Raw genomic sequence first — 11198 nt, forward strand, 5'->3', positions numbered from 1 at the left:
TATATATTAATTATTTGAAAAATGTGAGAGGTTGTGTGAACTAACATAGGACCACCAAGAATGTCCATTTCCATGGATGATTCCTTGCCCATTCCCTATCACTGCAAGCCCATCAACTTTATGAAAATGCAGCCATTCAGCTTCATCAGTTTTCCCCCATTTCGATCTTGGAGGAGCAACAATGGTTCCCAATATCTGTAATCAGTGTGATCTTTGTTATCAAGAATTTGAAAATACTTCCGATTATTACTTTAATCTTTATTTTTTTGGTAAAGATTATTAAATTATATTTTCTTTGATATTTATGCTATATTTAATTCTGAAAATGATTAAAAAAATAAACTAAAAGTAATGATTATACTAGAATGGAAAATGAAAAGAGAAATCGATATATAAATTATAAACTGAATAAAATAGAATTAATATATAATATTACCTCAAATGAAATAGGTCTAGATTTGCACGGGCCTTGAAACTGGATACGAGACACCAAAAATATCCCAGGGGGTACGCTTACTTTTACATCGCCAGAACCACTCGTGCAAGCTGCCTCCCACGCTGCCTCAAAACCCTTTCAATGGTTTTCCCAACATCATCCATAATATATATTTATATATATAATTACTTTAAAAAAAAACAAACAAACAAACAAACATTTCTCCCACAGATTTCAAATTCAAAAAAATCATCCTGTGATTAATATTATGCGTTTTTCGTAAATTCTAAAACTTAAGTGAACAATTTTTTTTAAAAACAAAAAATTATTGTAATGTTTGAAGATTAATTGACAAATTTTACTTTGGTATCATCTGTTATTCCATCTCCCACAGCTCCATAGTTTCTGACATCGTGAGTGGTTCCGTATCCATCTGCTGCAATGTTTGATTCCAAGAATACCAATCCCAAAATCACAAAATATTTAACAAATTTCTGCACCATGAAGTACAATAATTATTCTTATTATAAATAAATGTCTTTTTTTTTTAACGACCAAAAAAAATAATATTCATCTATGCTCCATACACCATGTCATATTTCATCATACACGTACAGGTTCACAGAAAAAAGAATATGTGACCTTGCTTTTGGCTTTGATCAGTATATTTAGAGTTGAATACATATACACGCAGCGCGTGTGTCTGATTACTCGTACTTATAAATTATTAAACAATCACATGATATCAATATAACGAAAATTTAAAAATTGCAATAACCCTAACTTTTTCTACTCGTACCATTTATCGAAAAATATTCCAAAGAATGCAAATATATATATATATATATGCTAATCCTTAACTGATCCAAGCAAATGTGGACTGAATATATATATAGTGGCAATGACTTCCTAGAAAAAGTGTCAATGCGTATATGAACACAAGGATTATAATTTTGGCAACCCAATTTGTGGCCACAAAATCTAGCCTTACTCGATCAAGAGGATTCAATGTCCCAAATCACCAATTTTTTAAGATGAGAATAATGCATTAATGAATTATATTTTTGTGGCTCGATGTTTCTTGCATTTGATTTCCCAATTTTGCCATGATAATATATTACTTCTGTATTAATTTTGTATTTAATTTTTTTCCTAGAAAAGTTAAATTTTGTGATATTATATATACAATTAGGGTTAACACATGTTGCATGCTTCACCATATATATAAAAATGCGTGGTGAAATGAGCGAAACTCATTCATTAACCTTTGAAAATTATAATAAGAACATAGTATGTGGACGGATCTTTTATAAAATGATGGGGTCAAAGCATTTAATTCAGTGGATAGTTTATTAGTTCCCATAATTAATAATTTTGGACTTGTAGCATAATATTTTCAAATTTATTCTTAATTTTTTTTTTTAAAAAAATCATCTTCAACTCAATTTCTTGTATTTATATTTCATTTTTAAAAGGAGCTTATGGATTTTTTAATATACTCCAATTCCCTCAAGTAAATTATAAAGGAGCTTATGGATATTTCTTCTCAATTATATATATTTTTAGTTTGCTAGAGATCAATGTCTTTGTGACCTTAAATTGATTTGAAACATAATTTTCGGTTAGAAACACGATTAATGATTAGAATCAAGTTTTTTTTAAAAAAATAATTTTCATTGGCTCATATTATAAATTGATTGGTCGATTTTATTTTATTGGGAAATCACATTTATATATAATGGGGGAATTTTTAAAAATTTACATTTTTTATTCTCGTTTTAAATTCATCAATGAATTTCTTGGGGCAGTAGCATTTGGCACTCCTGTCGAAACTTTAAAAAATCACGTAGCCCCTTAAATAAAATTAGTTATCTTTTAAAACTTCGTGTTTTTAAAATCAGACATAAAACCTCTTCCAATTAGTTGCTCATTTTCAGTGTATACCTATTTCATCAACCCGAACACCTTAAAAACAAGTGAAAATTATGTCTATATATATAGCTATGCATAAAGTTCATACTCATCTTTTGAAGGAAGGGTGCTTGACTAATATTTATAAGTTTTGTTCTCTCTACCAACATTTTCTACACGATTTATCTAGTGCAGTTTACCTAATTAACATGGTTTGCATGCTACATCGTTACCTTGAAAATGTACTTAGTACACACCAAAAGGTCGAATGCAGTTTTCATCGTTATAAAAATATGAACAACTCGGTGTTGGAAGTTTAAATAAACCAGGACGAATCCTGTAAAATTAGGACTCAGACTAAAAAACAACTTAAATTTAGAAATTATGTTTGTCACATTTTTTTGTAAGTTTGGTGCAATATTATGTTGATTAAAAGTATTTTCAATTTCGTTTTTAATGTCTTTGTCATTCTAAAGGCAAATGGTTTTCGTGGGATATACCTTCTATTTAAAATGGTGTAATAATGGTCACAAGGCATAAAGTAAATTTCTTTTGTAATAACATTACAAATTTATATACCATCAAAAAAAAAAAAAATTTACAAATTTATATAGGCCTAAGCACTGTAGCAAAGACGACGGTTTAAATTCTGGAACCGACTGTTTTGGTTCTAGTGGGGTCAAACAAGAAAGGCTGTTTGAATATAATTCAAGTTCCGATTTCAATAAATTTGAACAAATATTTATTTCTTTAAATGTTAATGGTCAAGAAAAAATAACATTACAAAGAAAAAATAACATTACAAATGATATGATAATCAAACTAATTAATATAAATCGGAGAAAAATCATCAATTCAAGTTTTATTTTAGGATTTACTTCCTACGACATAAAAAATTAGTTCGGACTCTCCAATTTTGACCAAATGATAAAAAAATATCATTGATTTTATAATTAGGCGAGAAATGGTATCAAATCCGAGGTAAAAATATTTCAAACGTACAATGTTATTATTACCGTGTAATTATATGTTTCAGGAGGAGATTTTCTAAAAAAATTATGGATCCGAACATACGTTCGAGATTAAATATTTACAGTACTTATTCCAATATTTTGAAATATTTACGAAAAGATCTAACCCAAGTTAGACATTGGAACAAAGAGGAACATATCAGAATCCAAATGTAAACTTATGATTCAGAGTAATAGGTTCCTAGAAATAGTCCTGAATTTCTCTAAATTCTCTGGAGATCTTAGAGATATCCAAAAGACGGTACAGAACTATGAAAATCATTTATACCATGTACCACATAAAATTGAGAAAATCCTTGAAAAACAAGAAGAAATCCTTGGAACATTAAAAGATATTAAAATAAGAATCCAAACTCTAGTACACCAACTAATTTCTAATAAAAAGATCTCAGAAGGAAGGTTATAACCATCCTTTGGTACTGAACTCTTATTACACCAAATAGGGAAGGTCAACGTAATGCCAAACCTTTAAGAGACGAAGAAAAAAATGACTAATCTGATTAAAACTGTCTCAGAAAAGAAATTAAGCTGATGACAACTATAGAAATGATTGGTTTAGAAGATCTTCAAGACCTCGCAAAGTATTTTGTGAATCTCAAGGTTGTAGATCTGAAGATGAATACAACATAGGACGAACATCTCTCAATAACTTGTTCATCTTCCCATGAACCACCAAAATTTATTGTGGGATCTCATAATACAAATATGAGAGGACCCCAAACAAATTCCAAATAAGTAGAGAAACACACCCAGCGAGAATAAGATCAAGGAGAAATCAAATTACGTTGCACCAAACGTCCTATGGGAAGTTTGTATTAAAACCAATACATCTTTATGGGTTTATGTTTAATTTTGATGTACTGGATTTCAAAAACATATTAGATCTCATATATGAATGGACATCGGCTATGAGAATCACAGCAGGAACACTTGATCTCAACAAAAAAATATTAATTAAACTTTTAAAAATGAGTCTGATGAGATCAGTTAAAATCTCATGGGAGATGACTTCGGAAGAAATCAAAGAGTCAATCCTAACTGGAGAATCTCTTAGTGAGATAACTGAGAGAATGACTACCATGTTTAAAGCACAATTTATAGGGGGGATTTTTTTAACCGTCAAGGAACAGAGAAGAAAAATAAATATACTCAAGCTCTGTATAGTCTCAACATAACATCTATTTGGTGGATGAACATATTAGGTTATGTTGGTCTCACTTGCGGTAATTTGAGATAATAAAACCCGAAAATAAAGAATAAACTGGACACCGAGATTTACGTGGATAACCCCTAAAAATTATTAGGGTAAAAACCACGGACAAGATGAAAAGAATTTCCACTATAATATTTTGTGGTGTACAACTCACTAACTGTGTTTCTAAAGATAACACAAACTCTTTTAATACAGGAGAACAAACACCTCACAAATATTATAGAACTAAGCACTGAAATGCTATAGGATGAGAGAAAATTCGAAGAAGCGATAATTTCAGAATGAAGGGGGAGGGTGCTCTATTTATAGAGCTCCCCGTAGGTGTGAAACCGCGTGTAGGAAATTTCCTCCCATTTGCAAATTTCCAAAACGCGTCGTCTATTTTTCAACAAATATGTGCTCATTAATTGTGTTGGCATTGATTGTGTTTGCCAACTTGTCAACTTGTTCTGCCGACATTTATCCCACTTGGAGATTTGATTGAGAATCAAACACATCTCCACACATCTTTTCAATCTTGCCATTTCCTGCTGCTTACGTTTCCGCTAGATCACTTGAGGATTTACATCACTCAAACTTATCAGTGTTCACTGGCTTGGTCAGAAAATCAGCTATGTTATCCTTTGTATGGATCTTTTGCATATCCACTCTTCCTTCTTCTACTACTTCCCGCACAAAGTGAAATTGTACACCAATGTGTTTCATCTTCGAATAAAAGGCTGGATTCCTTGCAATGTGCAAGGCATTTTGACTGTCACAAAACAAAGGAACATTTTCTTGTTTGTGCCCGATCTCCTCCAATAACCTTTTAATCCATATTGGCTTCTTGTAAGCTTGAGTAGCTGCCATGTATTCTGCCTCCGTTGTAGATAACGCCACAACTATTTGCAGTTTTGAAACCCACCTTTGACCTTACTGCTCTCCCTGCAAGTGTAAACACATAACCAGTAGTTGATTTCCTCTTATCAGGATCACTTGCATAATCTGAATTGACATAACCCCTGAGTGTAAAATCTGATCCTCCATAACATAATGCAGCATTCGAGGTACCCTTAATGTATCTAAGAATCCTCTTAACAGTGCTCCAATGCTCTCGTCCAGAATTCGCCATATACCGACTAACTGTTCCCACAGCTTCAGCAATGTCTGGTCTTGTACAGATCATAGCGAACATCAAAATTCTCACTGCTGATGCATATGGTACTTGAGACATCTCCATCCTCTCTGTTTCACTGCTAGGACACATCTAGGAGAATAACTTGAAGTTAACAGGAAGAGGGGTCGATATTGACTTACTATCTTGCATGTTGAAACGTTGCAAGACTTTCTTCAAATAATTTTTCTGGGAAAGCCAAATCTTTCTGTTACTTCTGTCTCGGTGAACTTGCTTCCCTAGAATCTTGTTTACTGGTCCCAAGTCCTTCATATCAAATTCCCTAGCAAACTGTGCCTTCAATCCTTGAACCTGATCTTTTTTGGGGCCTACTACAAACATGTCATCCACATATAACAGCAAAATGATGTAATCATCACCAGACCTCTTGAAATACGTACAAGGGTCTGCACTCAGTCTGTTGTATCCAAGGCTTATGATATAGGAATCAAATTTCTTGTACCAACACCTCGACGTCTGTTTGAGACCGTACAGATCTTCAAAGCTCTGTTGTATCCAAGGCTCATGCCCTCATGTTGACAATATGCATCAAATTTGTCACTGGTATATTCTCCTCCATTGTCAGTCCTCAGACACTTGATTTTCTTTTCTGAATCAAGTTCAACCCGCGCTTTGAAATCTTTGAAGATCCGGAAAACATCTGATTTCTTCTTGATCGGATACACCCAACATCTCCTAGAGAAATTATCAATGAACGAGACAAAGTATCTAGCTCATCCTAGGGATACAACCGGTGCTTGCCAAACATCCGAATGAATCAGCTCCACTATGCTTTTGCTCCTGGCAGTAGAAGTGACAAACTTTAATCTGTGTTGTTTACTGGTAACACAATGCTCAGAAAAGGGTAATGACACTTTTTTAAGTCCTGGCAGTAGCTTCCATTCTGAGAGAATTTTCAACATCCATTCTAACATATGTTTGAGATTTCTATGCCATAACACTGTTAATTCTTATCCTGAACCAATTGATGCAACATCATTATTATTCATGTCATTCCACTTTACATCGTCCATAATTTCCACCGGTCTATCTCCAATAGCCGCCAAGCAATTCTCTTTTCTTTAAATTACTTGTATCTTTATTTTCCACAGCATAAAATTGCTTCCATTGAATTTTGCTATCTCGTACCTGCCTGCCATTATGTCTACAATAATTTTGTAGACTGGACAAAATAATCCCGCCTTAAATAAAAAAATCTCAAAAAAATCTTTTCTGATGTGGCAGATTAGTCTAGGCTGCAACCATAGAGCATACTCAGAATTTTAAGAAATTTTAAACCAAGGCCCTGATACCACTTGTTGGTCTCACTTGCGGTAATTTGAGATAATAAAATCCGAAAATAAATAATAAAATGGACACCGAGATTTACGTGAAAAACCCCTAAAAATTATTAGGGTAAAAACCACGGGCAAGATGAAAATAATTTCCACTATAATATTTTGTGGTGTACAACTCACTCACCGTATTTCCAAAGAGAACACACACTCTCTTAATACAAGAGAACAAACACCTCAGTAATTTATAGAACTAAGCACTCAAATGTTATAGGATGAGAGAAAATTCGAAGAAAAGATAATTTCATAATGAAGGGGGAGGAGCTCCCCGTAGGTGTGAAACCGCGTGTAGGAAATTTCCTCCCATTTGCAAATTTCCAAAATCGTCCATTTTTCAACAAATACGTGCTCATTAATTGTGTTGGCATTGATTGTGTTTGCCAACTTGTTAACTTGTTCTGCCGACAGGTTATTCATTAATATAAATGAAATTCAAGAGACAAGAAAATATAACAATTCAATTTTTCTTCGTTAAAATATCAAGTCCTTTGATAGAAATGCTAATTAGAGATCATGAGAGAAAATCTTAGCCCACAGAGATATCAAGGATTTTTCGCAGGACATGTAGAAAAGTTTTTAGGAAATCTTGGCTTTAGAAACATAAAGTATCATCTAATTTATAAAGTCTCCAGATGAGATATGACAATCCAATGGAACTTACGGAAGACCGGATGTAGATGCAATTAATTGAAATTAAATAGAAATTACAAAAACTCTAGATAGAAGTAGCACAAACCATGTTCTGGATTCATATCGAAGCAATTCATATTATGATAAAAACTATTTTTAAATAAGGAATTGATTCACCCATTGACATTGCTACATGCGATAAACAAATGAGTAATCTTCAAGATTCAATACCGGGAACAATATCAGAGAATCTATGTGCAGGAAAAATTGTAGGAGTAATTTACCCAAAAATTGCCTACATCCTGGCAAATCGATATTTCAGTCGAGCTTTAACATTACATAAAAATTTCAAAGAAAATATGTTGACTAAATATTATATTCTTTTACCGATCAAATTTCATATGCTCTATCTAATACACATCGCTCATAATTGTTTATTAGAAATAAGTTTATTGAAATATCATAGATATTTGAAAAATTTTCTCATGCAATTTATCCATAAAGAATCGAGTTTTCTTTTGTGCATGAAAAAAATATCTAGATCCAAGACAAACCGATTCTACAAAGAAATCAAAGTTTTATATTGGAATCAAGAAGACTATCTTTTCAATGAGATAGAATAATAAGTCACGGGTGGTGAAAAACACTTGTCCAAGACTCCCAACAAGTATTAAAAATATTTTCAACAATAGGAAATCTTAGATGTCCATAAGAGTGGAGAGAATTCGAAATAATATTTGATATTACAAGACAAAAAAATCAATTTCTTTTTAATTTTATATATTATTTGGAACAACCAATGATAGAAACTTATCAAGAAATGATCAATATCAATGAATTGGAAGTTCATATCAAAGGAATCCCACGAAAAAAACAAGATCAATTAGTTCTTGGGCTAGAGTTTTTCAAGGAATTCAAACCTTAGAAAAGTCGAGAAAATGGAATGAAATTCATGGCAAAGGACTGAATGTGGAAAATCCAATGACCACGAGCTCATTCTCGATATATATTCAAGTAGGAATGTTATATGACCAATATAAGACATAATATTTTGTTGCTTATATTGATTTCGGAGATGGAATATGTACAACAAAAAGAGGAGTTTTCCAAAAGAATTGAAAAAAAAATTACCTTAGATTGTTAAACGAGATTTCTCTAGGTGAATCTTAATCTTATGTAAATAGATTAAGATGCAAGAAATATTATTCAAAGGTGCTGGAAATGTTTGAATCTTATACACAAAAAAATGAGAATAAAAGATTAGTGTTTGAATCTTATGCACAAGAAAATGAAGAATAGAAGATTAGTGTTTGAATCTTATACACAAGAAAATGAGAATAGAAGATTAGTGTTCACAACATTATGTGATCACAAAGTCATAGTCCAGAGACTAAGAGAGGCATTTTACAAAAAAATGACAATTCAGTTTCGCAGCTAGCGTGATAATGAATGAAAATTTCGGAAGACAAAAATGAAAGATTTTAGACGGTTTGGATAAACAATGTTTCAATTAAGAGCATATTAAAAATCCTCTACCAAAAGAAATAGAATTCTTTAAAATAGCTCTACACCAGAATGATGTAGAGTTTGAATCAAAAGTATTCATAGAAGATATAAAAAAATGATAAAATAAAATTACAGTGAAGATCCCTTGACATGGTGGAAAAAGAATCAAATCCAAGCCAACTTTAAAATTAAAGAAGACAAGGAATAAAATTTCATTAGATGCAAGCCTATCCCAATGAATATATTGATCAAAAGGATATGAAGATTATTATCATGGAACATTTAGACATTGTTTTAATCAAAGCAAGAATATCACCATACAACAGTCCATGTTTTCTGGTAACAAATCATGGTGAAATAAAAAAACAACAAACCCAGATTAGTAATTAAGTATCAAGAAATTAATAAAATTATGGAGTTTGATGTGTATTTTATACCAGTAGAGAACATTTACTCAGTTATAAATGAAACACCAAAATGTTCTCTAAATTCGATTGTAATTCCAAGTTCTATCAAATTCGGATAAAAGAAAAAAGGAAGAAATTCGAAGCTTTCTCCACACCGCAAAGTCACTATATTTGGGAAGTATTACTAATGAGATTGATTAATTCACCCCAGATTTTTTAAAGAAATATGAATAATTCATTTAAATATTATTTTAAATTTATGTTTGTTTATATCGATGATGTTTTAATAACATCTAAAAATATAGATGAACGTATTAAACATTTAGAGATTTTCTCTGAGGTGCGTAAAAAAGAATGACTAGTCTTATTGGAAAAGAAAGAAGTTCTCACAAGAAGGAAAATTGAATTTCTTGTAACAGAAATAGATGAGTCGTGAATATTTCGGCAAGATAGTTAGATTATTATGACGAAAAACTTTGTGTCAAAATTATATTTTCATATTGTTATTATTAAATATCATAAAAATATTATTACAGATTTCTTAACAAAAGATGAACAACGCTAATGTCGATACTATCATAAAACTGCAGAGAAATTTCAGGGAACACCTTGAAATGCTTCAAACCGAGTTCAATAAGTTTTCCTAAATGCAGAAGTTGCGGGTACGCTACAACAAGTTGATAAGAGCAATGTCTCTGATCGAATAACAAATTGTTTACATGCTTAAACTCAGCTATGGTCGATATTGCGAAATCTAATCCTACAGGCTATTAAGAAGCTAATAGTTTCCCAAATGAAGAGTTTTTGAGTACATGGATCTATACTTGGAGTAGGGGATTGAAGTATCCCTAGCACAAGTGCTAAATCGAGATCATCTTTAGTTGAGCCGACCAAAACACTCGAGCTGTTGGAAACGAACTCCGGCGTTTAACAAAATATGAATCAAGCTCTAACTTCTGGAGTTTGAGATGCTGATCAACCAACTGATACGCGCAATTATATTCAGCAATTGGACTTAACAACTGAAATCAGCAGATCTAATAAAGAAAACTGATCAGTTGGAAACCGATCAGTTGATATATTCAGCCTTATGCTTCCTTCAACTAAACATGTCTCGGGAAAGAACATTCAACCGACAAAGAGACATAGCAGATTGCAACTGAATATGAAACGCCGCACTTCAATCAATACAGCTTAGAACAACGCATTTCAGCTAAAAGCAATTAAGACGCCGCATTACAATAAATGAAGCAAACAATGCCCAAGAAATGATGAAGTGGCAATCAACGGATACAAAGATTCAAATATATCTCAAGTTACCTTGGAAGGGAAGCTTATAAATATGACAGAAGAACAGCTGAAAAACAGACACAGATCACTCTATTCAAAGCTTGCTGTTACTCTGTCAAAATCTTAGCTCACCCTTACTTGATTTATTCGTAGCAGTCAAGGCTACAATTTGAGCTCACTAGCACTTTGTAATAATCGTTAAATTCGATAGTGTTAAGATCAGCTACGTACTGAGAACATTTTGTAATACTAAGAATTTCAACTTT

General features: G+C 32.2%; 1 long non-coding RNA gene across 1 annotated transcript; it reads right to left on the reverse strand.

Annotated features, from left to right (window-relative positions):
* Window positions 1–44: 44 nt before the first annotated feature.
* LOC140976036 (uncharacterized) lies at window positions 45–931 on the reverse strand. Its single transcript, XR_012175151.1, has 3 exons — window positions 799–931; window positions 437–571; window positions 45–195 (listed from the first exon to the last, which is right to left on the reverse strand). It is a non-coding gene; the product is annotated as an uncharacterized lncRNA (long non-coding RNA).
* Window positions 932–11198: the final 10267 nt, after the last annotated feature.

The sequence above is a fragment of the Primulina huaijiensis genome, chromosome 5 (genome assembly GCF_012295235.1).
Source record: "Primulina huaijiensis isolate GDHJ02 chromosome 5, ASM1229523v2, whole genome shotgun sequence".
Classification (NCBI taxonomy): Eukaryota; Viridiplantae; Streptophyta; class Magnoliopsida; order Lamiales; family Gesneriaceae; genus Primulina; species Primulina huaijiensis.